Below are 18,108 nucleotides of genomic sequence, written 5' to 3' on the forward strand. Positions count from 1 at the left end.
TGCAATGAATCTTGATCCCGATCGAGCTGTCTCAAGCTTCTGACTATGAGAATTTGCGATATAACTTCACTTAGATATGCCTAAATTATTAAGTTGATCAGGTACGTATCATGTACTCGTATTTGAATTTCGATTTGGATTGAATTATAAGGGTATAAGTGATGCAATTTTGAAAGAGTGTTATGACTATAAATGTGATTTTTGTATGTGGCTATGGAACTGGAAGTTGAATGGTCGTTAAGCATGTTGTGTTTGTATTCAAGTAATGTAAATGATATACTAATGTGTATTGCTATATGTGTATATGTATGTAGAGACGAAATTGTCGAATGTAAAAAGGCAGTGAAGCGTATAGAGTGGTTGGTTTTCAGCACTAAGTGTGCGGGCAATAAGTGTTCACGGTTGTGAGATTGGCACTAAGTGTGTGGGCAATAAGTGTTCACGGTTGTGAGATTGGCACTAAGTGTGCGGGCTTGAAATGCATGGCACTAAGTGTGCGAGTTTAAAGTACATGGCACTAAGTGTGCGTGGTTGATTATTAAGCACTATGTGTGCGAACCCACTATATATATATTTTCTATCAATTATTTATATTAAGGGTGCGACCTTACCGAGTCGATTTCGGACAGCGGAAAGGGGTAAGTTCTTGAGTAATAGAGCTTAAATTATGATTTGATTAGATCATGTTTTAAGCATATCAAAATCATGCTCTTTGTGTGTGGCTATTGAGCTGAAATTGCAAGAATGATAAGTGTCTTGTGTTTGAGTTTTGCTAATGAAAATGAAATACGAATGTGTCATGATTTATTGTTAAATGTGCATAGTTATTCGAATGATGTCCGGGCTAAGTCCCGAAGGCTTTGTGCTAAGTGACCATATCCGGACTAAGAACCGAAGGCATTGGTGCGAGTTACTAAATCCGGGCTAAGTCCCGAAGAGCATTCATGCTAGTGATGTATCCGGGCTAAGTTCCGAAGAGCATTCGTGCTAGTGATATATACGTGCTAAACCCCGAAGAGCATTCGTGCTGGTGTTATGTCTGGGCTAGGTCCCGAAGAGCAATCATGCTGGTGACGTGTATTCGGGCCTTCGTGCCTAGTAGGCTTCGTGCCGGTAATTTGAGCAAAGTTTAAGTATTCATTACTATACGAATTCAAATTTAAATGAGATGATATGTTTAAAAGTTTTCATACATGATGTTTATAGACTTGGTTAAGTCATTTCAATGTCTAATAACGAAGGAATAAGAGCACTATGTGTGTGAATGATTAGAGGCACTGTGTGTGTGCGAATTCCTTTAACCGAGCACTATGAGTGCGAGATCGGTCAGTGGGCACTAAGTGTGTGAAGTGGAATTCATGTAAGACCTCGTTTGGGACGAAGGCATTGATTTGAGATAGTGTGTAAGACCATGTCTGGGACATGGCATCGGCTCGATATGTGAGAATATGTAAGACCATATCTAGGATATGGCATTGTAAGAGCTATATGTACTATTGCTGAATGAACACTATTTTGTTAATCTTGTTTAAGAAATTATTTTGATTAAGTTTCGACATTCGAAAGTTTGAAAGAATTTTTGATGAATGTTGATAATTTTGGATATACGAGTTATGCGCTAGAATAAATCTCATGCCAGTGTATTATATTAGGCTTTATGCCTATTCGACTGTATACGGTTAACGTTAACTATGATTGAATGTGCTAAATGAACTAAATGTCCAGGTACGTGGAAGTTGACTTTTCTTTTGGAAATGAGTTAAGTTGAATATTGAGATGTGATAAAGTTATAAAGGATATTTATTGGGATGTTTGAGTATATGTGTACTTTCAGTTAGGTTACAGCTTATTCATGAATGAAAATGTGGGTTACAAATATGTGGGTTGATGATGTGAATTATACATGTTAATATGTGTTTGAAATGCATTTGTGAATTAAGTGATTATTGCTTATGAAATCAAGAAAATGAGATATTTGTGCATACTTGTAGAAATGTTTATGTATTTGTTTTAAGATAAGAAAATGATTTTATAGACCGATGCGAAATCAATAATGAATTACAATTGCTATCAATGAGCTAATGTATTTGTGGATATAATTCAATAAGAGGACGTTATCCTAAACTATGCATCGGTAGAAATTTTCGGGGACGGAAATTTCTTAAGGGGGGAGAGTTGTGACACCCCTAATTTGACCCTAGTTGAAAAGTGGTTTCGGGACCACAAAATCAAGTCATAAAAATAATTAGCCGTCATATTTTATGTTTATTATATGTGAATATGAATGTGTGAAAGTTTTAAGCTTCGATTTAGTTAATTGCATATGAATTTAGTTAATAGGACTTATGTATGACACTTTTAAAATGTGATAGTTAATCTATAAGGATCAATTAATGCATGTCATATGAATAAAGGGTTTGCATGTTAAATATCCATTATTATTGAGTAGTGGCCGGCCATGGATGGGTCATTGATGATAATATGAATTCTTTTATTAGCACTATGAGTGTAGAAAATAAAAGAATGAATTAAGAATGATAAAACATGAGGTGAGTGGGAGGAGAAACCAAAGTTGTCTCCCCCTTACTCCCCATTGCCGTGACTAGTGAAAGAGGAGAAAAACAAAGTTCTTTCTTTGTTGTTCAACTTGGCCGAATAGAAGAAGCAAAGGAGGGGAAGAAAATTCGGTCACTTGAATCCTTAGGAAGGTTAGTACATTGTGTTGAAATTGTGAAATAATTACTTGTTTTAGGTAAATTATCATGGTTCTTGCTTAGCCCATGCAAAAATTTCCACTAATGATGGGTGAATAGAGCCTTCGGCTAAGGTTATAAGGGAAGAAATTTTGATTGCTTTACTTGAATCTTGATGATGAATGTATTGAGGAAAGAACTTGGTCTTTCTAAAAATATGAATGGTTAAAGTTCATACTAGTAATAGCCGAATTAAAGAATGCTTGATGTCATGAGAAAATGCTGTTTATGTTAATTGGATGAGAAAGCGTAGTTGGCTGAAGTAGAGTCTAGCAAATGAGCACATATGTGCACTAGTTGCTAAATGAAGAAAAATCAGCTAAGAAGGGAATACTAAGGCCGAATATGATTTTGAATATTAGTGGTGTAGTTGCCGAATTTGAACTATGAAGTTATTGAGTAATGTGTGTGTTTTAAGTGATAGAATTGAGTGAATGCTTGGAATGTGATATGTATGAATTATGTGTTAAATTAAGGTTTGCTAAGCTAGCTATTAAGATGAAGTGCAAATGTTAGTATTTGATTGCTAGTGTATATATGTGTACTAGCCGAGCTTTGAATTTAAATAATGGTTGGAGCACCATGTGTTGTAATAAGATTATTTGAGTGAAATCATAGATATTTATATGATGAATTCGATTGTGGTTATACATGCTTAAATAAGATGCACACATGAATGAATAGATAGCTTGGTGTTGCATGTATTCGATCATAAAGGTGCACATGAGGAAATGTTAGATTAATTGTATTAAATTGCTCAATGTGATTAAAAATGCGTATGACCATTTTGTGTTTGAGCTAAAGGTGGCCATATGACCTATCAAACTCCTTGTCATATTCGGCCATAAGCTAGCATAATGAGACTTTAATAAGTTAAATTTGTTTGAATTAGCTCAAGAGCTTAGAGGACCAAAGTTGGATAAGGGAAGGGAAAAAAGTGATCGAATAGCCGCCGAGATCGTTCGACCACATCCGAGGTAAGTTTTAAGTGTTTAAACGTTGAGTAAATTCAATTATAATAGGACATGATGAGTTGATTTAGTAAGATATGACGTGGCCATGATATGTTCTAAGCTCAAATGGTAAGTTCTTAAGTGTTTGAGCTTGGGAATTTAAGGGTAATTTGAAATAGTCTGCTTCGGACAGCAGCAGTAAGGTGACTTTAGAAAATCACCATAAATTTATGGACTTGAATTAGAGGCTGAATGAGACATGAAATTAAAGCTTAATGAGTCTAGTTTCTTATAAAAGAAACCGTGTAAGCAAAGGAATTTCCGATAATGAGATATTTAAAGTTGTGTGAGACGGTGTCAGAATGACTCCGAAATCCCCTGTTCTGTTTTATAAAATCATTATAAGTTGTACAAAAATGGTTATAAGATAAAATTTATATTCTTAGACTCCTTAATGAGTCTAGTTTCAAATGAAATCAAATACAACACATTTTGAATTCTGTAAAATGAGAAATTTGATTCGTAGTGAAGAGTGGTCAGATTAGTCAAACAGTGAAACAGGGGAAACTTTAAGAAAAATATGGTATTGATTGGCCAAACCTAAAATTCTGGAAATTTTATGGATGGAAGATATACGAATCTATATTCAGGAAAAATTAACGGAAAGTGATTTGGAGTTTTGTAGCTCCAGTCATAAATAATTTAGTGACTATTGCTCAGGAAAAACAGCTTGTGCTGAATTTGAGATTATATTGTGAACCTTGATAAACTTGTTTTAGTTGCTCACAAACTATTGATTAAACCCATACTTGAATTCTAAATCGTGATATTGTAAGTTTATGAGTATTCGAATATGAAATGATAGTATGGCCTAATGGCCGATGTGATGAATGTGAAAGTGTATATATGTGATAAGGCCTAATGGCCGATGTGATGAATGTGAAAGTGTATATATGTGATAAGGCCTAATGGCCGATGTGATGAATGTGAAAGTGTATATATATGTGATAGGGCCTAATGGCCGATGTGATGAATGTGATAAGTCCCGAAGGGCATTTGAGTCAGTACTATATCCGGGTTAAAACCCCGCAGGCTTTATGCGAGAATATTATCACTGATTAATGTCCGTAAGCTTCGTGCTCGTACTATATCCGAGCTCTAAAGACTCGATGACTACGTGTGGGGATTTTGTCCGGGTAAGACCCGATAACTTCGTGTGAAGATTATGTCCGGGTAAGACTTCGTAATAAGAATTGCTTATAAATATATTCAATGCGAAAGGTTAAACAGGTATGTACTCCAAGTTTATATGTGAGCTTGATTTGCACTAAATCATAAGGTAGTTATGTGATGCATACGAGAGCAATCTATGAGGCTATTCCTGTGATTATGTGACATCGGATCAGTGTGAGAGGTGATGTGAAATCATACGATATATCTATGTCACATGAGCTCACTTTTATGTGAAAGTTTATCTGCCTATTGCATATGATGAGATGTGCGTATTCGGTAAAGGGATGATATGCCCGAAGGAAGAGTGAAATAAAAATACAAACAACTATGTTATAATTTGATTGTTATCTGTTGACACTGCTTAAAACTTACTAAGCATTGTAATGCTTACTCCGTTTACTCTGTTTCCTCTGTTTTATAGATCTCATTGCGAAGCTACAGGCTCGGGGATCGTCAGCAACTAGTCACACTATCACTATCCACTGTTTGGTACCGCTATGTTTTGGATTATCTTATGGCATGTATAAAATAGACTAGTGGCGGAAGAATATTTTGGTTAATGTACATAGCCATGCGAAAATGGCTTATATATGTTTGAGCATAATGTTATAATCATTTGGTATGGAATGGTTAATCACTATCATAATTTGTGCTATTTATGCTAAAAGGGCGAGTTGAATCATGGAAACTATGAGATAGGTAAAGTCTACCTTAAAGGCAGATGCTGGCAGCAGCAGTGATGTAGATTTGGAAAATCACTAAAAATAGTGGGATTGGAATTAAATAATGAATAAATTATGTAAACGAACCTTAATGAATGCATTTTCATAGGAAAGTAACGAAACGATCATATGGACAGTATGTTAAGAGATATTCAGGTTCTCGTTAGACAGGGCCAGAATGGTTTCTGGACTCCCTATTCTGACTTTGGGAATTCATTACAAATTAACCAGAGATAATTAGGAGTCATACCATATATGTATAGATTCCTCTCTGAGTCTAGTTTCTATAGAAACAAACGGCATCAGTATTGAAGCTCTGTGCAGGGAGATATCCAAGTCATAATGCGCAAAGGTCAGTGTAGTGAATCCCTGTAACATGGGAGATTTTGACTAATAAACTGTACTAATTGGTCCAACCAAAAATTCTAGAAAAAAAATATGTAGATGGGCATATGAGTCTAGTTTCAGGATAAAATCACGAAACTGATTTTGGAGTTGTGAAACTCAAGATATGATTTTTAAGGTGACAGTGACGCAGTTAGCCAGCTTGCCTGGAAAATTTTTAAAATGGACTGCGATAGTAAGCGAAATTAGTCTGTGAACCCCTCGTGTCCGACTCCGGCAACGGTCTCGGGTACGGGGTGTTACAACTGAGCTTTCAATTCTTTCAATTCTATCGGTGCCATTCTATATGGAGTTATAGACATCGGTGATGTTCCCAGTACTAATTCAATAGCAAATTCGACCTCTCTGATTGGTGGTAACCCTGGTAACTCTTCTGGAAACATATCTGGATATTCACAGACTACTAGCACTGATTCAATTTTTGATTCAGACACTTTTGTATCAAAAATGTAAGGAAGATAAGCTTCACAACCCTTTCTCACACATCGCTGAGCTAAAATAGATGAAATCACAATAGGTAATTCACTTGACTCATCTGATTCAATTCAAATGATTTCACTAATTTAGCATTTCAATTCAATAGTCTTTCATCTACAATTCACAACCGCATCATGTAACATCAACCAATCCATACCTAGAATTACATCGAATTCATCAAACGGTAGTAACATCAAATTAGCCGAAAAGCAGTAACCCCAAATCATTAAAGGAAAGTTCTTGCAGACTTTATCAACTATAACATATTTGCCTAAGGGGTTCAACACTTTAATCATAAACTCGGTAAACTCAACAGGAAAACTTTTACTAGACACCAAATTCATACAAATATATGAATAAGTTGATCCAAGATCAATCAATGCAACTACATTAGTGTCATAAAGAGAAAATGTACTAGTAATAAATTTAGGTGATGACACATCATTGCGAGCATGAATAGCATAAGCTACAGCAAGTGCGCTGGCCTCAGATCTCACAATAGAATCCTTTGTCGTTCCTCTACTACTAGTCACATTCCAGCACTTTTGGGTGGTCTTCCCCTATTAGTTGTGTTGTTTGGTCTTGCATTCTGGAATTTATCTTTCTCAGCTAACTCGGGACAATCTCGAATGAAATGATCTTTAGTATCACATTTAAAAAAATCCTCTATTATTCATCTAGCACTCACAAAAATGTCGTTGACCACACTATTGACACTCAGGTTTATTGGTTCTCACGCTGCCAACACTCGATACTAATATAGCTTGAGCTTTAGGACTAGAGTATTGCTTTCCACGATCTCTGTTTGCATACCCGATTGAAGCATTTGAACGAGTATATGAATCCTGTGATTTCTTTGACAAGGATTGATATGACTCATTCATTGATCTTTTTCTCGAATCTCTAGCCTCAAAATCTATTTTTCTCTTTTCTTTGCCAAGTTCTTTGGCTTTACAGGATTTGTCAACTAGCACCATAAATTCTTTCAACTCTAAAATCCCAACCAACAGTCCGATGTCTTCATTCAATCCATCTTTGAACCTTTTACACATAATGGTCTCAGTTGAAACACACTTCCGAGCTTATTTACTAAGCCTTACAAGCTGTCACTCATATTCGGTCATAGACATACGACCCTGTTTTAGCTCCAAAAACTTATTGCATTTTTTATCGATAAATTGTTGATTGATATTTTTCTTTCTGAACTTAGCTTTAAAGAATTCCCAGGTAACTTTTTCTCTCAGTACCACAAACACCAAAGCATTCCACCACTAATATGCAATGTCCTTCACAAGTGATACGGTATATTTTAAACACTCTGCCGGTGTGCAAGAAAGTTCATCAAACACCCAAATCGTATTTTCAAGCCAAAACTCGACTCTCTCAGGATTGTCGTCAACATTAGCTCTAAACTCTTCAGCTCCGTGTTTTCGAATCTTATCAACTGGCGGCTTACTCAGTTGTAGAAGTTCCACACCTTGAGGAGCTACGGGAACAGGTTAAGGATTAGGTGGGCGTGGAGGTTGTTGAGCATTAGGATTTGTTCGAACAAATTTCGTGAACCACTCATTCATCATTTGGAAGAAGGCTTCTTTAGCCTCTCCTCCCTAGCTACCTGATACAAGTCTCAACTCTGATTGCGCTACTCCGTGAACGGAGGCTAGCGCATTACTTTCAACACTATCAGCTATAGCTCGATTAGGATCAATTTCCTATACGAAAACATGATTTAAATTGTCAAGAGATATCACAATATCACAGGTTATATATAGCATGTATAACTAAACTCTCACATACCTTACTTTAGTCCAAGAATCGACTAAACTGTAGCTCTGATACCAATAAATGTAACACCTCTCACCTGTATTCAATGCCGGAATAGGGTTACGGACCATTACCGGACTTATAAAATAATTAAACATTCATTTCTTATACATATTCTAATATCATGTAATCATCAATAAAAATCAATCACATCGTCCCTAATACGAGCCTATGAGGCCCAAAACATGAATTCGGGGTGGTTTGGGACTAAACCGATAACTTATGAAATTTTTGAAACACTTAGAAAATTTTCCAAAATACAAGGGACACAAGCCCGTGTCATAGGTCGTGTGACCATTCGAAATAGTATCACATGGCTGTGTCCCAACTCGTGGCCAACCTGTGTAACTCTCTGACTTGGGTCACATAGCCAACACACATGCCCACGTGCCTTAAAAATGGCTACACACGCCCGTGTGCCAGGCTGTGTGCTAGGCCGTGCCAAACCTCTAAGGTATACTAACTTTTGCCACACAGCCAAGACACACACCCGTGTGGAGCATACTAACTTGATTTTAATTTCAACACCAGAGGACACACGGCCATGTAACCTGACCGTGTGTCACATACGGTTGAGACACACGCTCGTGTCTCTGCCCGTGTAGACAAAAATAGGCTATTTGCCAAGCCATATTTCCACCCAAACTTGCATATACCTACATTAAACCAAATGGAATAATTCATGGCATAAAAATAGGCATTCTATTAACCTCATTCAAGCATAATTCATACATTTTATCACCAACCAATGCAAAACATATCAACACCACAATATGACATTCCAATTCATATCAAATTTCACTATCTCAAATCAGCAATATGATCATTTTTCTAAACATGCATCATTTGCCTAGATTCACTAGCTTACCAATAATCAAAACTCAACCATTTGATATCCATAGTAGCGATTTTCAACTAGCAACATATATCCATCATCAAACACATAGCACAAGCTATATACAAAACCAAAATATTTATACTTACAAGCCAATTCAAATGGCTAAATTCATTATCAATCCATAGCCAAAGTGACCAAAGTTCCTATACATGCCATATACTCAAAATACTTAAGTTCAAAAGTACTAAAGTGATAGTAGGATAGTGTGACGAAGTCTCCGATGATTCCCGAATCCAAGCTAGCCTATAAAACAAGAAAAATTAAACAAAGTAAGCTATAAAGATTAGTAAGCTCGTATGAATTAATAAGCAAACTCACCATTTATTCAAAATCAAATAATATAAACATAATATGCTACAAAACATTCAAATCAAAATGTTAACTTATATTCAATCACAAATATAGCCATGAACTTATAACTTCCATAAATTCGATGCTCATATAGTTTCCATACATCCTTGTACTATTACGTATCTAATCTCACTATTTTCTATCTTTGATATACCCGTTGAACCATTCGGAATAATACAGGATACTCGAGAATCTCGCACCCTAAGTGCCAATATATATATAGCCAAAGCTATCTCAATAAATCTGCTTACACCGAAGTGCTAATACATAGCCGAAGCTATCTCAATATCATATATCAATCACTTTATAAATGTTGTTTATCTAACAACAACCATGCATTTTCTATCATTAAACATCAAAATCCATCAACATTCATCAGTGAAAAAACCCTAAACCTTTAACAATTTTGTAAAATAGTCCCTGGGCTAGCTAGACTAAGCTGCAATGATCTCAAAGACATAGAAATCATTAAAAACAAGACAAAAATGAACTTACAATTAAACCATGAAATGGCTGAACCCTAGAAAACTTTAATGGAAGTTTTTCTTTTGTATTTTTGGTGGAGAAAGATGAGTTAAAAGATGACAAAAAAATGTTTTCTTTATTTTTACTATCATATTTCAAAATTTACTAAATTAACCTTAATAATAAACCATTAAAATCACCTAATTAATGGCCATATTTGTCCACTCATAATAAAAATGGTCTAATTACAACATAAAGACCTCAACTTTAAGGTTCTATACCTATTAGAACTCCACTTTTACAGTTTACGCGATTTAGTCCTTTTTATCAAATTGACCACTCAAACAATAAAATTTCTTAACGAGATTTCCAAACAATCATACTATCATGCTGTAAACATTAAAATATTAATAAAATAAATATTTTGACCTCAGATTTGTGGTCCCAAAACCACTATTCTAATTTGACTAAAAACGGGCTATTACAAACAGTGTACCTGTGTCAGATTTCTTTTAGTGTTGTGACATGGTAAATAAATTCAGACCTAATTTGTTTTCGTAACTAGGCTTTCATTCCTTCATTCAATTCTTTACCCATTGGTTCCACCCTCGTCGCCTATGTCCCTGTCTTTCCCTATTATTTTTCCTTTTTCGTGTTGTGTTCAAATAACCTTGCATTACAACACCTATTTTTCGACTATTTCCTTAGTCATCCCTCCAAAGTAGTGTTTTACCCTTTGATCGTTTGCGAGAAAGGTTTGTTCCCCATTTCCAATAAGTTCTATTGTGCCATGAGGTGCTACTTGATTTATAATGTATGATTCTGTCCATCTCGATTTCAGTTTCTTGAGAAATAGTTTCAATCTTGAATTAAACAAGAGTACTTTTTGACTTGGTAAGAACTCTCGTTATTTTATTCTAACGTCATGCCAGAATTTGCTTCTCTCTTTATATAGCTTTGTATTTTTGTACGTCATAAATCGGAATTCTTCTAATTCTTGCAATTGGAATAATCTTCGTTTCTTTACCAAGTCAAGTTCTAAGCTCAATCGTTTTATAGGCTCCTATACTTTCTTTTCGAACTCTATTGGCAAATGGCAGTTTTTTCCATACTTTTTAATTCTATTTGGATTGACATTTTTTTTCTAATATTTGTTTAATTTCTTGATTAGACACTTCTACTTGGCCATTGGTTCACGGATGATTTGCTATGGTTACTCGATGTCGTACGCTATATTTGGCTATGGCCGTTTCAAACTACTTACTGTAAAAATGAGATTTTTCATCACTTACCAAAGCGTGATGTAATATTCGGAATTAGGGCCTAATAGGAATAGTGGTTTCGTGACCACAAATTTAAGATAGAAATAATTATTTTATAATTATTTTTAGGTTTATGATATGATTGCATGATTGTTTGAAAATTTCGTGACGAAATTCTATGCATAAAGTGCTTAAGTTGATATTAGGGACTAAATCGAATAATTTGCAAAACTTGTATTCTAGAAGTTTTTAGTATGAATTTGCTTTGGAATATTATGAGGAGGTCTTAAATAGAAATTTTACCAATTTCTAAAATTTTGGACAAAAATGGGCTTGTACATAAAAATTTTCAAAGAAAGGTATTAAGGGTATTTTAGTCATTTTGTAATTAAAATTAATTAAAAGGGAAAATAAGGCCAAAATGTGTTCATCTTCTCCATGCCTTGGACGAATCTTACCTCTCTTCATATCTAGGGTTTCTTCAACTTTCAAGCTTCATAGCAAGTGATTTCAAGCCCCGTTTTTAATGATTTTTATGTTTTTAAAATCCCGGAAGCTCAAATTAACTTATGCTAGCAATAGTTCAACCTAGGGTTCATATTTGGAAAACTATCCATAGGTGAAATTTGTGTATTTTGGTGTTTTATGATAGAATATGAGGTTTTAAATTATGTTAGACAACTTGTGCTACTCGGTTTTAAGTGAAAACGAAAAAAAGAGCTTAATCGGTAAAAATACCTAATAGTCATAAGTACATGTTAGAGTGTGAATTTGATGTTTCCATAGAAGGGAAAAATGATCAGCATGTCATAAAACATAAGAAAATAGGATGAGGTTTAATTTACGAGCCTTGGGGCAAAAGTGCAAATATGTGAAAGTTTAGGGGCAAAATAATAATTTTGCAAAATTTCGTACTAAGGGCTGTTTTGATGAATGTATGTATTAATTAAAATTAATTTGGCATTATAGATCAAGAGAAACGAGATTCAAGTCACGATCGAGGGAAAAATAAAGTTTACGAGGAATAGGCTCGATTGCTAATATTTTGTATCGAGGTAAGTTCATGTGTAAATAAGGTAACATAATTTTTATTTTAAGTGATTTAATGATATTTGTATGATGTGATATTTATAATCATGAAATATTGTGCTTTGTGAATTATTATTTGGTAATACGCAAATTATATGAATAATTTAATAAGTATGAGATGTTAGCAAATACCGTTTTCTATATTTCGAAGAAGGCGATCGAAATGTGTAATTGAAAAGAATCCCGTTTGAACCTTGGGAATAGATTAGGGTACAAGTGACATGTTGTAACACCCCAAACCCGTCCCAGACGTTGTGACCGGATTGGACATGCCACATCGAAGCGTTCAAAACATTTTATATTGTTAATCCTGAAAAACTTACTTAGTGTTTTAAAAGATAATTTCATTATAGGTAAAAGTGAATGGAAGCTGTGCACCAGGTAGGAAACCGGAAAAGAGGTGGTGAGTCCATCGGACTGCTTAAGTACCAAGCTCCCTTCGGATCCAATCCTAGACATGCATACCGCCATTTCCACACCTTAACGTCATGGATATTTCTAGGAAACTGATTTGATTAAGTCATTTTTAGGAAAAGTGATTAATTTTGGAAAATACTTTCATTGCGGAAGCTTTGCTTGTTGTCGTGTTATTTTGAAATCAATTGTTTTTTTGTAAACGTGCTCTAAAGCTATCCAATTTCAACAGTTAAATATAAATATTACCTATCTTAATAAAACATATAAAAACCCTCAAAAATAAATAAGCGGCCTTATTACATTTAAAAGCCCAAAACCTCAAACGTAATTAAAAGGATGTCCAATTCACCAGAAGAAAATCAAACTTTCAGAACCGGTGGCCACTTCGAATTCCCTCACAGCTCCAAGCCCACTATGGTTGGGGATTACCTGCGTGGATGAAAATAAAAGGGGTGTGTTTGGAGAAACTCAGTGTGTAAAATAACCCAACCATAGCCTATATCAGCTCAACCCATAGAAATAGAATAAGTTGTCCTTAGCCCAGAACAGAATTCAGAATAAAGCCCATAGGCCCATAACAGAACAGAACATATATTACATGTTTATGCAGAAACCCAACCCAGATTCATCCATAACACCCCCGTACCAGCCTTACACCATGTGGGGAGACTACTCGACCCACCCAACCGCTACACACCATAGAAATCGCAGCGAGGCTGCCAGATATTGTGACGAAGTCACTAGATACAGATATTGTGGCAGAGCCACTAGAACAGATATATGTGGCAGAGCCACCAGATCAAATAATCGTGGCATAGCCACCAGAACAGATATATGTGGCAGAGCCACCAGATCAGATAATTGTGGCATAACCACCAGGACGCTTCCTCCATAATATAACCCATGTCCCCATGCAACAGATATATAATCATGGCATACATCATACAGAATCAGATCGTCATGCTTTTCAATCAAAATTAACCCTAGGGGTATAACGGTAATTTTGCACCTAGGGGTATAATAGTAATTTTTCATACATAGGGGTATTATAGTAATTTAGCTGCTTTTAGGGTTTTCATGCATATCCTAACTATTTACGTACTATCAGAACACTTACCGCGCATACTTACCGAATTGGGCCCGTTGGCCCATGAACCTGATCTTTGGCCCATTAAGCCTAAATTATCAAAATGTACGAAATCGCGCGTACTGCAGTTTATTACTTTGGATTACCAAATATACAAACCCAACTATCTTACGAGCATTCGCACACTCGCAAATTCCCAAAATACCGACTTTTCGGCATTTCGGCTTTTCAGCTTTTGCCAATCTAGTCTATGAGAGGGTGTCAGTTACACACCTGTTTGCGACGATATGCTGACGAGATCCACACACGAACCGCCTATAATTGGATTACTAACACGTTAATCTAACTATTCAAATACAAACTACGTATTAACCCCTTACAATATTCGGCCAACCACACCTACAGATCATAGTAAGCTTATAAGAAATCAATAAGCAACTCATTAACAAATTTTTGTCAATGTTTACCACATAATCATAATTTCACTACAAGCTGTCTTCCTGAGCAACAGTCACTAAATCATTTATAACTGGAGCTACGAAACTCAAAATCAAGTGCCATTAATTTTCCCTAAAAATAGACTCATATATCTTCTATCCATAAAATTTTCCGAATTTTTGGTTTGGTCAATCAATACCAGATTTTTCTTAAAGTTTCCCATGTTTCACTGTTTGACTAATCTGACCACTCTTCATTACGAATCAAATTTCTCATTTTACAGAATTCAAAATATGTTCTTGTTTATTTCATTTGAAACTAGACTCATTAAGCTTTAATTACATAATTTATTCACCTTCTAACTCATCTCTCACAATTTATGGTTATTTTCCAAAGTCACGTTACTGCTGCTGTCCCAAGCAGATTTATTACCAAATCACTCTTTCACACATAACTTGCATGCATGTTATTTAAACATGTATATCACCAATCAATCATCACATATCTATGAGTAGTATAGTCTCCATTTCATCATTTTAAAGCACAACATGTTAGCCGATTTTTCCCCTTAGCATCTAAGGCACATGCATGCTCATTTGTTTGGCTCAACTTCACCTATCTTCCATTTTTCATCAAAAGAACATGAAACAACAACCATTTCCTTCATTTTAATTCATGACCAAATGCTCACAACACAACCAAAAACCAAAATATGCTTCAAGAGTTAAGGTAGAATCAAGAAGAACTCATGAACATCAAGATAGAAGCAAACTACCATGAACTTACCTTCAATTTTCTTCCCCAAGTGACCGAACATTCAAGAGCTTTCTCCTCTCCTTTCTCTTCTCTAACTTTAGGCTATGATGAACAAAAATGGGCAAAACTTTGTTCTTTTTACCCCTTTTTCTTTTAATAAAATTTCATATTTCATCTATTTAATTCTTTAATACAAAAGACATGAAATGCTCATCATGGAACATTTACCTAAACCATTATCATGGAACATTTACCTAACCCATTATCATGGAATATTTACCTAATCCATTATCATGGAACATTTACCTAACCCATTATCAATTTATACCATGAATTATGGATATCAAGTACTCATATTGTCTACAACAACATGATGGTTGGCCACTTCATGTAAAATGGGAGGTTTGTCATGCAAATCCTCCTATTTTGCACTCCTATTTATTTGGCCACTTCAATTTAGCCTATAGCATTTTCAAACATTTTCACATAGGTTCTATTTCATAATTTCACTCACAAATGACAAAATCAAAGCATGAAATTTTGCCAACATTCACAGAATTCCCAAAAATTGGGGCGTTACACATGTCACTAGGATGGTTGAGTTCCGAACTCGTTGAGTTGAGTCCGAGTTCGTGAGATGTAACTAGGCATCCGAGCTCGTTGAGTTGAGTTCGAGTTCACTTAATGATGCGAATGCCTGAGCTCGTTGAGTTGAGTCCGAGTTCGTTTATGGGTGGGTTACATGGTAGCTTGGCTACATAGATTTCAAAAGCTATTGAGCTTATTTAGCTATGAGTATAGCACTTATGTGCACATTATCCGTGTATCCGAAATCATATTCTGATGTGTTCAACGGGAGATCTCTAATAGAATAAGGAGAATGCCTAATACAAAGGTGACATGTTGGTAAGTGTGGTGAATAAGAAAATTTGACAGGTATGTGTTTAAACCCTCGGGTTGAAAACTTAGTATGATGAAATTGTAGTAAGATATTAAATGCAAATGTAACATGAATGTATTGGTGTTGTTTATGCAAATAATGTTTATGTTGAATGGCATGATTATGTTACTTGTTATTTGCATGTAAACTTACTAAGCATTTATGCTTACTCTCTCATTTTCCTTCATTGTAGTTTTGACAAGCCGGCTTGAGAATTGGGATAGGTCGAAGGCTCGTTCACACTATCCGAAGACCTAAATTGATAAAATAGCTTGTATATTTTGAGTGTGGCATGTATAGCAATATACTCACTTTGTATAAATGATCATATGATATGGTTATGGTTTGGTAAGAAAAGGGTTTGTAAACGATTAGCTATTGGAATGGCTAATCAAGTTTATATATGATAACATGTATGCTTTATGTCTTAACTAAACCATGAAAATCCTTGGAATGGTAAAATTGGCCATAAAACATAGTCATACAGCAGCAATGATGTGAATTTGAAAAATCACTAAAAATAGTACAAATGGAATTAAATGATGAATAAGTTATGACATTGAATCTTGATGAGTCTACTTTCATATGGATGGAACAAAACAGGTAAATGAGTTATATTATATGATATATTTAAGTTTTAGTGGAACAGGGTCATAATGCTCTCTAAATCCCCTATTCTGAATTTAAAAATTCACCAAAACTTGTACAAAAATAATTAAAAGTTTTACCTTACATGTATGAAATTATTATTGAGCCTAGGTTTATGAGAAATAAACGTCATAATCATGGAAACTCTGTACAGGGAGATATCTGATTTGTAATACATAGGGGTCAGAGTGGTCAAGCACTGAAATAGAGGAGAGTTTAACTAATAAATTGTGCTAATTGGCGAGACCAAAAATACTAGAAAAATATTTAGTAGATAGATATATGAGTCTAGTTTAAAGGAAAATTTATGGATCTTAAATTTGAGTTTTGGAACTTGAGACATGAATTTTTAAGCGACTGTGACGCAGTTGGCTAGCTTGTCTGGAAATTTTAAAAATAAATTATTTGAGCTGTTTAATTAATGAATTACGTTTAGTAATACCTCAAGCTCGACTCTGGAGACGGTTTCGGGCGTGAGGGCATTACATTTAATGGTATCAGAGCAGGTTTAGTCAGTTCTCGAATTAACGTGTTGTATGTATGGGTTTTGCTATACATGCTATGCTATATATATATTGTGATAGTGTGACGACTTTTAACCTTTTAAATGATTTTTTTATAGTAAATGGATCCCGATCCAGCTGTGATTGATGATGTAGAGAGTAATGCACTAGCTCCGGCTAAAGGGGTGGTGCCAACTGAAAATCCACCTCCTACTGTTGGTCAAGGAGGAGGAGAAGGGGCTCGAGAAGCCTTTCTCCAAATGATGAATGCCTGGTATACTGAGTTCGTTCGTACGAACCCGAATGCACAACCTCCCCCACCTCCCCCTATTCCTCAACCTGTACCCCCGATGCCTCAAGGTGTAGATCTGATGAAATTTCACAGAACTCCAGTTGACAGAATCCGTAAGCAAGGGGTCGAAGTATTTAGGGCAAATGTTGATGATGATGCCGAGAAAGCAAAGTTTTGGCTTGAGAATTCTATTCGGGTATTTGATGAATTTTCTTGTACATCTGAGGAATGCTTGAAATGTGCTATATCATTGTTGAGGGATTCAGCCTATCATTGGTGGAAGACTTTGATTTCAGTAGTACTGAAAGAGAAAGTAACTTGGGAGTTCTTTCAAGAAGAATTTCGGAAGAAAATCATAAAAAGTTTCTTGAATTGAAGCAGGGGAACATGACAGTTACTGAATACGAAAGGGAGTTCGTCAGGTTGAGTAAGTATGCTAGAGAATATATTCCTACAAAGGCTAAAATGTGTAGACGATTTGAAGACGGGCTCAATGAAGACATTAAAGTATTTGCTGGGATTCTCGAATTAAAAGAAATGGTAGTACTTGTTGATCGGGCTTGTAAGGCGGAAGAACTACTTAAAGAGAAGAAAA

This window comes from Gossypium hirsutum, chromosome A13, assembly GCF_007990345.1.
Source record: "Gossypium hirsutum isolate 1008001.06 chromosome A13, Gossypium_hirsutum_v2.1, whole genome shotgun sequence".
In the NCBI taxonomy this organism is placed as follows: Eukaryota; Viridiplantae; Streptophyta; class Magnoliopsida; order Malvales; family Malvaceae; genus Gossypium; species Gossypium hirsutum.